The sequence below is a fragment of the Danio rerio genome, chromosome 4 (genome assembly GCF_049306965.1).
Source record: "Danio rerio strain Tuebingen ecotype United States chromosome 4, GRCz12tu, whole genome shotgun sequence".
Taxonomy (NCBI): domain Eukaryota; kingdom Metazoa; phylum Chordata; class Actinopteri; order Cypriniformes; family Danionidae; genus Danio; species Danio rerio.
Window position 1 is genome coordinate 74,652,773 of NC_133179.1, and position 15,623 is coordinate 74,668,395.

At 39.9% G+C, this 15,623-nt stretch overlaps 1 non-coding gene across 3 annotated transcripts in view; it reads left to right on the plus strand.

The window, feature by feature from the left end:
* The first annotated feature begins 1,969 nt into the window (after positions 1 to 1,969).
* The window catches only part of ms4a17a.14 (membrane-spanning 4-domains, subfamily A, member 17A.14), a 51,607-nt gene continuing 37,953 nt past the window's right edge, over positions 1,970 to 15,623 (plus strand). Inside the window, exon 1 of one of the 3 annotated variants that reach the window (XR_012402656.1) lies at positions 1,970 to 2,024. This is a non-coding gene — a transcript (membrane-spanning 4-domains, subfamily A, member 17A.14). Of the gene's footprint in view, positions 2,025 to 2,788; positions 2,966 to 15,623 lie in introns of those variants that run through there. The other 2 variants (XR_011011360.2, XR_012402657.1) reach the window with 2 other exon arrangements.

Genomic DNA, 15,623 nt, shown 5'->3' on the forward strand with positions numbered 1-15,623 from the left:
CAAACCATCATTATACTATAACTTGCCTAATTACCCTAACCTGCCTAGTTACCCTAATTAACCTAGTGAAGCCCTTAAATGTCACTTTAAGCTATATAGAAGTGTTTTGAAGAATATCTAGTCTAATATTATTTACTGTCATCATGACAAAGAGAAAATAAATCAGTTATTAGAGATGAGTTATTAAAACTATTATATGTAGAAATGTGTAAATAAATCTGCTCTCTTTTAAACAGAAATTGGGGAAAATTAAACAGGGGGGTGAATAATTCTGACTTCAGCTGTATATATATATATATATATATATATATATATATATATATATATATATATATATATATATATATAATCTGATATTGTATAAAAAAATGTGTTTAATGGAGAGAAGATTTAAATTAAACTGTACTGTATATAAAACATTGTACTGTATATAACAAGGCTTGTCAACCAGCTAAAACCAGCATGTGGAAGGAGACAGTTTATCTGTGCATTACTGTCAAACTCTCAGCTTACAACGCCTGGATCAGTCTTCATGTTACAGATATAAACAGCACTCTCTTTGCCCCTGAATAACACCACCAAATCCCCCAACTGTTCCGCATGTGTGTTCAGTGTGTGTGTATGTGTGCGTTCACTGCTATGTGCACTTGGATGCAGAGCATGGGTCGTCATACTTGGCCACATTTGTTTTTTCCTTCCCACCAAGATAGGCCTTTTGTTTCTGACTGGAAGAGATCTGATATTACGAAAACAATCTTTGCTTGCGATATTTTTTAAGAAGACCTTCTTGACATGTCTCGTCTCGTCAACGTGTTTCTGTTGAAATACACTCTCTTACAGCTCTTGAGGGACTTTTAGATGATGTTAACAAACACAAAAAATCAGCATATGACACCATAAACATCACTGGTCACAGTGTAGGTCAGGGCTATTCAATTGACCTCCCAAGAGCCAAGTTCGGACAATTTATTCCGGCCATCTAAGACGTCAAAAATAAATTCAGTTCATTTGAATAACGGCCGCTATAGATATGAAGTGACCTGCGTCTGTTCAATACAGCATGAGCTGCAGATGAAGGCTGCGCAGAGCGTGAGTCACCTGACATTAAGCGAGTGAGTGGTGCGAGCAGTCGAAAACATTTAGACATTACTCGTAAAGGCTTCTCAACGCCGCGCTTATGTTGCACAAATCGAAACGGCTGCAACTAAACAAAGATATGCCATCTGTGCGCTAGTTTAAAGTTCCGAGCTTATACACCAAGGCTAATACACACACACACACACAGTGGATTAACTATAGCAGCATATCTTTTACATATCGCGTCTATTCCACGTGCAAGTTCATTATTTCCAATATTAGAATATATACCAACATAATAAGTAATAATAAGTCCACTGCTTATTTATAGCTAATGACAAATTAGTCATTGCTATGGAGAGATATATTGCTGGTGCCAATTTTGTTTGGTCAATTCACCTATGTCGCATGTCTTGGGACTGTGGGAGGAAACCAGTGAACCTGGGGGAAACCCACACAACCACTTGGAGAACATGTAAACACACAGGATCGTCAACTAGCCTGGTAAAGACTTGAACCAGTAACATTTTTAAGGCAACATCGCTAACCACTGGGCTGGCAAGTCGCCCTGTCAAGGAACAGAGTAGGAGTGGGGGTGAAAAGGGGGACTTAACAAGACAAAGATAACTGAGGTAAGAAACTCTGGTTATTTATCTGATTGGTGAATCACGTGTTAGACCAGCCACGGTCAATCATAAGCAGTGATTTTTTTTAAAATTAGTTTATAAACTTGTCATAATGACGGTACATAATATTTGACCAGACATGTTCAGCTTAAGGGAGAAGATGACCAGCTGTGTCCCATCCATCATGATTTCACACACTCCTGCTTTCTGTTTCAGTTCAGAGAAACAGCTACACTGGAAACACTGCGCTGGTGTAACGTTATATCAGAAGAGAGACTCTAAAAGCACAGCTGAACGTGGGATTCTGCTTCTGGTGAGACAGTATGTTACATACTTAAAAGTACTTCATTATATCTGCGTTTTAACCAGTAATAATAATGCTTTTAGTTGCTAACAAGTGGAGCTTTAATGGCTTTTTAAATGTAGGTGATATATATAGACCTACACTAGAAAAAACAGTAGAGAGTACACACTTGCAGCATCTACAAAACACACTTGAACTGCAGATTTTGCACTAATTGTATACTGTAAAACATCTGGTAATCAATGGTTTCTGTATTATGGTGTTTTCTGTTTATTTGCGGTGGTGCGTTGTATTATGGGGGGATAATCTGTGCTCTGCCACCTTTTTATGCTCTACAGTTTAACAAAGTGACTTTTATTGAAACTTTAGTAGTTTGAAATAATATAATGTGTAAGAAATAATATCTAGAGGAATCAATTAGTAAAATAACAGAAAACGCAGTTTATTACAAGGTTTTTGTAGCGTATACAAACACCAACCCAAAAAGATTAAGGTCCTATAATGCAATGCAATAGCAACCATACCACAGTATACCATCTGCTGTGTGCAATTGATTAGGAATAAGTATACGCATAAGTATACTGCGCACATATACGCAGTATAAAATTCAGATGAATGAAACACTGAGTACGCCGAATCCCACGCATATTTTCTTTGTACATCCGAATGAACTTGAAACTGAGCTCAACATGCACGAGCGCAAAACCCCTCCCTGCCTCCTCCCCTGTATGAATATGCTAATGACTCTACTTTGGGAACACCCAACGAAAAAGCAACGGCAAAAGCAAACAAGAAGAGAAACTTTGAACAGAATGTGATTTGGAGGTGCTGCTTTCGGAGGTAGACCGGAGAAACACAGTGTTATTTGCAAGTTTGTCGTTGGAATGAGCTAATTGAGTGATTTTTGCCCGTTTGGTCGACAGAGACAACAAAGCTAAAGAGGGACGACATTAGCAGCGTGAGTGGCGTAGCTCGTAACACACATGGCAACATGTTTTGACACTGTCATTCATGAACCTCGATTTGAATCCAGCATCTGATGAACTCATTCTTTTTTTTCTCCCACTACATATCAGATTTAGCCTACTCTTCATCACGAGGAAGACAAGTAGGAATCATTTATAACTGTGTGTATTATGTTAAGCGCATTTGAGCATCACATATTATTTGCACATTTATTAAATGGAAACGTTTCCGATTCACGTATGCAAACTCGTCTTCAGACGGCGCCTTTATAGCAATGTGTGTGCAGTCGATTGCTCTGATTACATTGGGGAAACTGGCGATCGCTGCAAGTTGCGATTTAATGTTTGGCTGGTCATACCTCATAAACCTGCTAGACATGTAGATGATCTCGTCCCATAGAAATGCGTGTATGCCAGACATGAAGTTGGCGTGGAGTCGTTAGTGAATCCAAACGCGTGCGTGAAACCTGGCCTACGCAAAGTTTTTGTGCATACACAGCGTTGATACATGAGGCCCCAGGTTGGCTATGGCAGGTAAGCACAACTGTTTATTTTATTTCAGGTAGTGCTGCTTACTGTGTGTGTATGTGTGTGAGAGTCTCCTCGGCTACTCCTTCTTCTCCTTTTATGAAGGTGTCTTTACGGCCCAATCACTAGAAAGTACAGGTGTTACTGATTTTTTTATGATTGGATCACTGACCAGCAGCCCATGTCTCTGCTTGACCTGCAGCGTAGGCTATTGTATCAGTCATCAGAAAAATGACAGAAAACAAACACAGCAAATGGTAAACTGTGGTATTGTTGTGAAATTGAACTTTAACACTTTATTCCCCACAGCCACATATCTGGCGATCTCTCTGTGATGGTAATCTTTGCATTATGATTTGCTTCCCATGATCCATCACACTCTGCTAGTTTCTGAAGGGAAAGGCGCGCATTTATGTTTTACTGGATCCGGCACTTCATATTTGGCTATGTTCTGTATTGATGTCAACGCGAGCAGACAAAAGAGCCAAACAAAGGACGAATCATTCATTCTGAGTCGACTCAATAGAATCAATAGTTTTAAGCACGGTGCACTTTCAGATTACTGTTCAGATAACTGTTTTATTAACAACTCTCAACTCAGTGCTTCCATAACTGATCTCTAACTCTCGTCCCTCAAGTCTCGCTCTTCTCGCGATATCACTATACTACATCCCTCCCATCTTTAGTATTAAAGAACTTTAAATAACCCCAAAACACAAATTATCTTAATAAACCTAAACATATTTTCATGTTACTGTTACTCAACCTCTTTTAAGTCTAAACTAAATAAACAATCAGAAAACGGGGCCTATGTAAACATCTACATAATTATGTCCTTGAAACGAGCAGGTTTCTTAACCACTCTACCGCTACGAGTAGTCACAGGCTTGTTAGTAGTCTCTGGTACTGTAACTGAGAAAATCTGTGACTGCTCTGAAACATCTGACTTCAACAATGTCTCTTGAGCTCCTTCATCACTCCAGTTTTCAGCAGAATCTGGCATGCTGATCTCCAATGGAACAGGTACATGGCGCAAGTGTTTCACATTTCTCACGATCCTGGATCCATCTTCTACATTGACAATTTCAAACGAACTGTCTGACGTATGCTTGAGCAATACATAGCGAGTGTCTCTATTTCGAGTCTAGCTTTCCATCTTCCATACTTGCAACATATACTATGTCTCCCAACTTAAAGTTGTGTTCTTTAACTCGATTTGTCATGTCTGCATGCTGTTTCATTTTTTCTTTATCGAGTTTATGATGACTTTCGATGTCTTTTGTATCTCGACTTTCGGTAATGAGGCTAGGTAACTTTGTGTGAACATCTCGTCCGAATATCAGATTGGCTGGTGTCTCACCTGATGCTCTGTGTGGTGTTGAGCGATAAGCAAGTAGAATCTTCGATAATTCTTCTCTCCATTTTCTTCCTTCACTTTTAGCTGCTTTGAAGGCTTTCTTCAGATAGCGATGGAATCTTTCAATTTTACCGTTACTTTTAGGATAGTACGGTGAAGCTTTAATGTGCATAACTCCACTAGTTTTCAGGAATGCTTCGAAGACTTTTCCCACAAATTGCTTGCCGTTATCCGTCACAACCTCTAAGGGATATCCAAATCGCGCAAAGATTTTCATCATTTCCTTGGTAACAGTCTCCGAAGTTATGTCATTTATGACTACTGCTTCAGGGTATGATGTGTAGTAGTCTAAAACAATGAGTAAATACACATTCTCGATAGGACCCACCAAATCAACACCCAATCTTCTAGCAAGGGTTGATTCAGTACACACGCATTATAATTTCTGATCATTCTTTCTACGTCCATGTCTGTTGTAAACTTCTAAGAGCCCACAAAAAACCAGGGAGAATCTTTCGGTTGTCTTCAAAGCAGAATCCTTTTTAATAAGAGGAAACTCAGCGTGGCTGTGGCGTCATCGAAAGCAAACTCTCAACTCCACAGCAAAACATAATACATTTTATACATCTTACAGCATGTAGGTGGGGTCAGTCTTGGGGGACAGTAAAACAAAGCATGCAAATGAAGTCTGGGTGCCATGGTTGCAAATGAAGTCTGGGTGCCATGCTGACCTCATCAATAGATAAGTACATCATTACAACAATTTGCAAATGATGTTCTGGAGACAGGGAATACAATAGATACAGCCATGCTGTGAAACCATTAATTACATCACTTTAGCATACAAATGAAGTCTGTAGTCAGCAAGGCAAGGTTAAATGTCCCTCCTATATGGCACGTCAATGCAATGATTTAATTTAAAAAAACCAAAGAAAATAACTTTTCAGTTATACGTAGAGTATTGTTCATTTGGAATTAGATGCTAGAAATTTATATTTCCACAGTTCCCCCTTTGAGAGTTATAAAAAAAAACTCTCACAATAAATAAATTTATACACTAAAAAAAAGTTCATTCTTGTAACGTATTATGGTTACAGGCGCATACTACTTGCTCAGTTTTTACTGTCTATATTTACAAATGACATGTTGACACAGGAACAAACATGCCGTTAAAGTCCATGGATTTCTTATAGATAATATTCTGTTCTGGTTGGAACTGTCATTTCTTCGTCATGGGCGTGGGTCAAATGTTGAGTAAAACATTTGATACTGTGGATGCATAGATAGTACAACAGTAGGAAAAGCAATAGAAGAATAGCTATTTCCTTGATCCACAGCCAGGGTTTTCCTAACAGGTTTCCAAACCATGAAGAATTGTCTTCAATCATCCGGTGCAATTTTACTGAAAGAACAAGTATGTCTTGTTGAATTTTGTTCAAGTTCTTGGTTAGATCCATTAATCCGGTGCAACACTCTGGGCCTATGATGGTGCAAGCTCCCCCTTGCTTTGCTAGAATGTAATCCAACGCCACTCTGTTCTGTAAGATCATTATCTTGTGTGAAGCAAGAGTGTTTGTGATATTACCCAGGGCAAAAGCTGTATCATTGGCCAGTTTCTGAACAGAATTTGATAAGCTTCTAACTTGATCAAGGGCTTGCATCACACCATAAGAAGGAATTATTGCTCCAAGAGTTCTTGACCACCATGTTTGTGCACAAGTGAGTCCTGGAATGCAGCCATCTTCTTCCTTTGTGGTGGGAGCTGAGTTATGCAGATGTAGAGAGCTTGGTGTGGCGTGTGTATTTTCTCTGATAGCTGGTAGAACGTAGCCCAATGTGCACCTGCCATTGAATTGGCTGGGAAGGATGTCATAGGCTGATGTTCCACATAACCAAAAAGTTCCTGTTGGTGGAGGAATCATGCACCACTGATTCACTGCGAAGAGTTTTGGAAGAGATCGTGTCCCGTGGAGACATGCTTCTAAATTCTTTTCCCTTATCCCTGCTGATGGGGTAATGTCCACATGGGATCCTGTTCTCATTTCAATGACAAAGTTGCATCGTTCGCGAGGAATTTTACCCAGTGGAGTTGAGGATGGAGCATTATTTTCCACGCACCAGGAAAAAATTATTGGCAGTAGTAAATCTGTCATGATGGGAGTTGCTGAAGTTAGGTTGCAGGATGGTAATCCAGGAATGCAACACGGAGTAGCTGGAGGAGTTGTGATGTTGTGACATGTACTCTTGTTGTATATTCCACTGGTGTGAACTCCAAATAATGTACACGTGTCACAGTTGGACATGGGGTGTGCCACCCAGGGGATTCCTGCTCCTACTGAAGGTGGGTGTGGCATGCAGATGTTCTTTCCAGCAAACAAGGCATTTCTTGACATATTCATCAGCTCTAAGAATATGTTGCGTCGTGAGTCGATGGCTTGTGCGATGTTCATGATGATCCCTAGTACGGCAATCTTGATCATATTGATGGATGACTGAAGTTCCTGTGTGTGGTTCTCTGCGTTGTGTTTTCTTCTGTGATGGTTGGTTTAGCAATGGCCTCTTGAAGGTTGTGACTGGACTTGTAGGTGAGAAGGTTGGTGTCTATGGGTCTCAGGACAACAAGTTGTATCTGCACAGAATAAGAAGGAAACAAAAGCAACGAAACAGTATTTGTTGCAAAAAAAGGAAAAAATAAAAATAAATAAATAAAAGAAAAAAGGTAAAAAATAAAAAAAAAAGGTAAAAATAAAACACTAGTTTTGTATCCTCTGTTCATTCTAATTCTGCTATAGTTGTTCCTTCTTTCCCTATTTCTTAATTCCCATGACACCTAAAGAACAGTAAGGTTAGGATGGACTAATAAATGGGGGATATTCTATTGGGATGTCTTCGCCCAGGGGTGGCCCCCAATCCCTAAAGGATCAGTTCTTCCCTGGGTACCCCACTGTTCTGTGTGTCCTATCCTATCCCTGTAGGTGGTGGAACAACTTTGCAATGTGAGACATGTGTCCAAGTTTTTCTTCCCTGACACAACACTGCAGCTGCTGTAATCAACATCACTTGATGTGGTCCAAGCCACTTAGGCTCTAATGGCTTGTTTCTGAATGATTTTATCATGACCCACTGACCTGGGATGATTGTGTGTCCACCTTCCGGTGGATTCTGCCAACACGACTCAACTCTCTCTCTGGCATTCTGTACAGACTTGGTAAGGTTTTCACAGTAAGCTATCAGGGCATCTGAGACGATGTGCACATCAGCATTTCTAAGATCAATTACACCTGGCATCTGCATTGGGCGTCCAGTAATAATCTCATGAGGGCTCAGTCCTACTGATCTGTTAGGTGATGCTCTCATACTACATAGTACCGCTGGAAGTGCTTCAACCCATGAAACTCCTTCCTGATGCATTTTGCTTAGCCTGGTTTTAATTGTCCTATTAGCTCGTTCAACCTGTCCTGATGCTTGTGGCCTGTAGGGGCAGTGAAGATTCCACTTAATCTTCAGCATTTTAGAAACTTCCTTGACTACCTGTCCTGTGAAGTGTGTACCCTGATCTGAGTCAATGGAATCTGGTAACCCCCATCTGGGAATGAAATCAGTGATTAGACATTTAGCAGTATGTGCAGCTGTAGCACGTCCTGTTGGATAAGCTTCAACCCATCTCGAGAACTTATCAATTACTATCAAAACATCAGTTTTTCCTTTACAGGGAGGTAATGATATGTAATCGACCTGCAGATGACGAAATGGCCCCGGTGGAGCTGGGGTATGTGTTGCTGCTGTAGTTGCTGCTGGCATGTCATTGTTTTTCTGACATGTAACACATCTTTTCACTGTCTCAGTGGCTATGTTTCTGAATTTTGGATTCCACCATTGATTTGAGAACCTGTGATTCATGGTTGCTGGACCACTGTGACCCAAATTGTGTATTTGTTGAGACAAGTATGGCAACAGTGATTCGGGAGCGACATATTTTCCCTCTTTAGTCCAGCAGCCAGATGAATCCACTGTGGCTCCTTTGTCTAACCAAGTCCATGCTTCATATAAAGGAACATCTTTGTACAGATCAAGGATTGATTCAGGAGGTAGAATTGCTTTCTGTGCTGTACTACCTGAACATACTTGTACATTAGCATAATGACAAGCCTGTTTAGCAGCTACATCAGCAAGAGCATTACCTTTAGCTTCCATTGTATTGGCTGTGAGATGTGCTTTCACTTTAATCACCGCCAATTTCTTAGGACGTTTCATAGCAAACATCAGGTATTTTACTAATCCAGCATGCTTAATGGGGGATCCGGCAGAAGTTAAAAACTGTCTGCTTTGCCAAATGACACCAAAATCATGAATTACCCCAAAAGCATATCTGGAATCAGTGTAGATATTTGTAACTGATCCTGACGCTAGCGTGCATGCTCTAGTTAAAGCTACTAGTTCTGCAGTTTGAGCTGAAAAGTGATCTGGAAGACGGCCTGTAGCTATTACTTCAGTGGTGGAAGTTACCGCATAACCTGCTCTTCTGTTACCATCAATGATTTGTGCTGAACCATCAACGAACAATTCCCATTCTGCATTTTCTATGGGCGTTTCTGCTACTTCACTTGTAGGTGTATAAGTAAGCGTTACACAATCATGAGTCATTTCTCCCTCATCCTCTAACACAACTTCAGTCAATGCAGACATCATACATGAGGATGGGTTTGTGATTGGTGCACGCTGTAAAACAACATTCGGGGCTGTGAGGGTCGTTAACCAATTTCCCCAACGAGAGGAGGTGACAGAAGTGACTTTTGCTTGATTCATTAGTGCAGACACTGCGTGAGGGCATCTTACATTTACAGTCTGACCTAGCACCATTACTGCTGAAGCCTGAAGAGCTAGATGAACTGCCTGTACTGCTCTAAGACATGGACCCATACCTTGAGCGACTATGGCTGGGCCATTGAGGCATAATTTTCAATCCAAGGTCGACAGTAACCTGCTGTTCCTAAGAATGATCTGAGTGCTTTAATGGTAGTAGGTGGAGGTATTATTTTGACTGAAGCTGCTCGATCCTGTGTAATGGATCTATTTCCTGTACCAATTGTTTGACCCAGAAAGGTAACTTGGTTTTTAGCAATTTGAGCTTTGTGAAAGCTGCATTTATGTCCTTTTTTGTGCAAATAGTCTAACAATGATGCCAATTCAGTTTTATGTACCTCGTGATCTGTCGAGGCAATCAAAATATCATCGACATACTGAATCATGGTAGACTTTTTGACTGGACATTCTGGGTCACACAAATCACGTCTGACAGCTTGATGATAAATGGTTGGGGAATTTTGAAATCCCTGTGGTAACCGTGTCCACTGGTATTGTTCATAGTCAACTGTGAAAGCTAACCATGCTTGGCTGTCAGAGTGCAAGGGTACAGAAAAGAATCCATTAGACATATCAATTATTGTAAAAATTTTACAATCTAATGGTAGACCATTACAAATTGTAGACGGATCTGCTACTAATGGGGTGATTTTATCAATATGTTTATTGGCTACTCTGTAGTCTATGGTGAGTCTCCATGTTCCATTAGCTTTCTTTATAGGCCAAACGGGTGAGTTACAGGCACTGTTGGTTTTAACTATCACTCCTTGCTTCAGTAATTTTTCTATAATAGGTTTCACTCCCTGTATTGCTTCCTTACTTATAGGATATTGTTTGGTAACTGGAGGTGGAGTTCCTGTCAATTTGACTGGTTCTACACCTGTCAAAAGTCCACACTCATCCTTTTCTTTTGCCCAGATTGGATAATTCTGTAGGAAAGCATACTCGGGAGCGATTGCATTATCAGTAGAAACTTGTACTGAAGCAATTTTTATGCTAGCTGATTCTGAAGACATGTCTAAAGTTAGATGTAATTGTCTTAGTATATCCATGCCTAGAATTGCACCTGTATTTAATGGAGCACATAGCAATTTTGTTGTCAGAGTTTTTGGGCCAAATTGAACCTCTATGGGTGGGGTTTCAAACAAAATTGAATCTTCACCTATTACACCTGTTAAGGAAAGTTTGGTTTTGTTGTACGGAATGTTAAAATCTTTAGCCAATTGCATAGGAATTACTGTAATTTCTGCACCTGTATCAAGCAAAAAATCAATCTCTTTATCTTGTATGCTACCTTTCACAAACAGTCTTTTGTCATTGTGATGGATTACAGAGGAAAGGTAGCTACTCACAGCCCCAACAATTAGTTTTTTTCCTGTTCTTGTTGTGCTTTTAGAAGAGCCTGAGCAAGCTGTGCTAAAGCTGCTGTAGACAATGGCTGAACTACTTCAGGGTTGTAGGCAGGCTGAGAGGGAGCAGAATTATGCATAGCATGTCTTTTACTATCCTGCATCTTTTTCCTACACTCTTTCTCCCAGTGTCTTAATTTCCCACAGTAGTTGCATTTGCCTTCTCTTTTAGGCCACCTATTGTCTAGGTTTTTTGAACTAAATGTAGTTGCTGCTATTCTCACTGTTGCTTTGACATCAGCATCTTTTTCCCATGCAGCTAACTTGCCTAGATTACTTCTGATGGTATTGTCAAACCATGTAAGATCTAGAAAAGGTAAGGCTTTCCTGTACTCTGTTACAAGGCCATCAGACCAAATACGAACTAGTGGTCCTTTTTCATGTAAAACACTTTCAGAGTTGTCAACAATTCCACTGTAAGCTATGGCTGTTTGACAAAACCTCTCAGTGAATTCATTCACAGACTCATCTTTCTTTTGAGCACAGCTAGTCACTCTAGACCAATCTATTTTGGGCCCCATAATATTTTTAAGAGTTTTCAGAACACCCTCTCTCAAATCATCTTTACTGGCATGTTGCAGATCAGAAACAGCAGATTCAAAACTGTTGAATTCAGATTCTGTTAGAATTTGAGACAATAGCTGTGTAACTTCTGTCAACGACATGTCATAAAGACGCATTTTGCTGATTAGTGCTCTCCTAAACTCAGAAAAATTTATGCGGGCTGAAGGTAAACTCTGAGACAGTCTTTCAATGTCTTTAGGCCCTAAGGCTTTGGTAACTGATTGAACTTGGACAACAGAAGCATTGGGAGAAACACTTTCAATTTCCTCAATTCTCTGCGATTTCCTTTTCGCCCCACAAACATTCACTGACTCTACAGGTACATCTGTTTCAAAGAGAGTTTGTAAGTCTGGATAAACATTATCAGACTCACTGATTTCTTCTACATCAGCTTTCTCTGAAGCTTTGTTGCGGTTCAGTTTCTTTGTCAGAGATGCTACTCTAGCACGGAGCTGTTTGTTCTGTTCCTCTAGGTCTGAGTTGCGCTTAGCTTGTTGTGTGGCTAAGGATAAAGCAAATTCTCTGTGACAGCAGATAATGCCTTTTACATTGTTTTTACGGATACTGGCACCTAGTACTTTTTTACATTCATCTACAGACCAAGTCTTGTCTGGATGGATCTCATATTTCTGAGTTAGCTCTCTTCTAACTTTCTCAGTGACTATTAGGTCCATCTGTACTCCTAACAATGATTTAAATTCCTTATCTGACCACAACGGAGTTGCAAGACCACCTTTTTCATTTGTGGGGATCAATCTAGCGTTCTTCTTAAACATTTTTGTGAGTTTCTCAATTACTACAAAAACAAAACACTAAACTTTTCTGATACAAAAAACTGTATGTTAACAAAGTCAACCTTCCCTGGCAATGCAGAGGGGAAAAAAAACTGATAGTACTTCACACTAAAACAAAAACAAAACAAATATTAACACGTAAGGGAAATCTTCTCTGCTTTACAGAGGATAGCAGACTTACAACAAAACAAAAAATATTAACCCTTAAGGTTAATCTTCTCTGCTTTACAGAGGATAACAGACTTACAACAAAACAAAAATATTAACCCGTAAGGTTAATCTTCCCTGCTTTACAGAGGATAACAGATTTTAGCACGAAAGGCTAAACACAGACAAAACAAAATATTAACACGTATGGTTAATCTTCCCTGCGTCAAAACAGAGGTTACAGATTTTAGCACGAAAGGCTAAACACAGACAAAACAAAATATTAACACGTATGGTTAATCTTCCCTGCGTCAAAACAGAGGTTACAGATTTTAGCACGAAAGGCTAAACTTCTCTGGCAATGCAGAGGATTACTTATTCCTCTCTAAAATAAAATTTAGAGGATAACTTAGCTAACTAAACCCACAGCTGTTTGTTAACTCTTCTCTGACGGCGCAGAGGGTAACTAGATGTGCTGGTTTTGCGGTTCTTTTTATAGAGTGAAAATCACCAAATCGTGGTTCAACTGAAAAGGTTCAGTCTGAAGTGGTCTGATCTTTGTATTGCTGAGTGACTTCAAATTGCAGTTGAGCTGAAGATTCCGTCTGAAGTGAAGTTTTCTTGATCTTGAAGGTTCAAGTTGAATTTCAGGTGGATTTCAGACTTTGGTTTGCAAATTGTTGAGAAGTGGATGATTTCAGTCTCTATCCGGGTCAGCGGCACCAAAACTGTTGTAAACTTCTAAGAGCCCACAAAAAACCAGGGAGAATCTTTCGGTTGTCTTCAAAGCAGAATCCTTTTTAATAAGAGGAAACTCAGCGTGGCTGTGGCGTCATCGAAAGCAAACTCTCAACTCCACAGCAAAACATAATACATTTTATACATCTTACAGCATGTAGGTGGGGTCAGTCTTGGGGGACAGTAAAACAAAGCATGCAAATGAAGTCTGGGTGCCATGGTTGCAAATGAAGTCTGGGTGCCATGCTGATCTCATCAATAGATAAGTACATCATTACAACAATTTGCAAATGATGTTCTGGAGACAGGGAATACAATAGATACAGCCATGCTGTGAAACCATTAATTACATCACTTTAGCATACAAATGAAGTCTGTAGTCAGCAAGGCAAGGTTAAATGTCCCTCCTATATGGCACGTCAATGCAATGATTTAATTTAAAAAAACCAAAGAAAATAACTTTTCAGTTATACGTAGAGTATTGTTCATTTGGAATTAGATGCTAGAAATTTATATTTCCACAATGTCCATGTTAGGCCAATAGAATTTGCTTCTTAAAAATTGCTTTGTGCGAACAATACCCTGATGTGTCTCATGTGCTATTTTCAGAGCTTGTTGAATATGTGCAGAGGGCAGAACTATTCTATTTCCTCTCAGCAAAAGGCCATCATACACTGATAGCTAGTCTGCGCACTGCTTGTATGGCTGTAAGGTTTTAGGTAGCCTAGCAGGCCACTTTCCTGTCTCCACTATGGAAAGCAGTTGTGTCAACGTAGTGTCTGTCACTGTAGCACTTTTTAGTTCCTCCAGAGATAATGCTTGAACATCCATCATATTTACAGCAAGCACTCTGTCCATATACTCGTCCACATAACTGCTGTCTTCCATCTCTGGTAATGGAAGTCTGGAAAGTGAGTCTGCAACATTGGCTTTACCTGCAATGTGTTCAATCTTATAGTCGTATGGACACAGTCTCCAAAGTCCTAGTCTTTTTATTCGTGGAGGTAAAAGCCTTAACTTTTCTGGATTAAGCATATAAATGAGAGGTCGGTGATCTGTCTGAAGGGTAAATGTGCCACCCCATAAATATGCTCTAAAGTGTTTGACTGTTCATACACATCCTAGGGCTTCGCGTTCTATCTGAGAGTAACGCCGTTCTGTAGGTGTCAGTGAGCGGCTTGCATATGCTACCGGTTTCTTTGTTCCATCTGCTTGGGTCTGAAGCAAAACTGCTCCCAGTCCAACTTATCACATCACTTATCACAAATGTTTGTGCATTTATGTTAAAGTATGCCAGGCACGGTTCACTAACCAATTCCTTTTTTAGCCCTTTAAATGCAAGTTCTGCTTTAGATGACCACTGCCCCTCTTGTCCTTGTCTTGTTAGTTTTCTGAGAGGCTCTGACAAATTTGCATAATTAGGCACAAACTTCATCAAAAATCCACAAGTGCCTAAAAACGTTGCTACATTTTGGGTCTTGGAGCATTACCAATTGCTTCTACTTTCAGTGAATCTGGTTTTATTCTATCAGCTGAGACGACATGACCCAAAATCTCAATCTGTCCAAAAAACCCTTTTCCTTATTCAGTGTAAGTCCTTTCTCTTGAAGTCTTTAAAAAAACTTTTCTCAGTCTTTGTTCCAACTCCTTTTCAGTTTCCACAAACACTACCATGTCATCCATGTAGCACACTACATCTGGCATCCCACAAAACATAGAATCCATGGCTTTCTGGTATGCTTCTGGAGCACTACACAATCCAAACTTCACCTTCTTAAAACGGTAGCATCCTCTGTGTGTGATGAATGTGGTCATTTGTCTGGATTCAGGTGCTAGATCGACTTGCCAAAAACCTTTACGGGCATCCAGTTTAGCAAACACCTTTGCTCCCTGCATTGCTTGCAGTATATTATCTATTGTTGGTACTGGGTGTCTTTCTCGTACCACTGCTTTGTTCACTTCTCTTAGGTCAACACAAAGTCTCACTTCTTTAGTGTCTTTTTTTGGGATGAAAAGAATGTTGGACACCCATTCAGATCCTTCATGCACTTCCTCTATTATTTCATCTTCCAGCATTTTATCTAGCTCCTGATTCACAGCCTCTCCGTAAAGCTTGAGCTACAGGTTTGACCTTTTCATTCACTGATATTTTATGGCTGTAACCTGTGACTTGTCCCAGTCCTTTAAACAAAGACTGATAGTCATTTTCCAGTTTCAAATATCTTTCAGATGAATGTTCAATCGGCCTGAC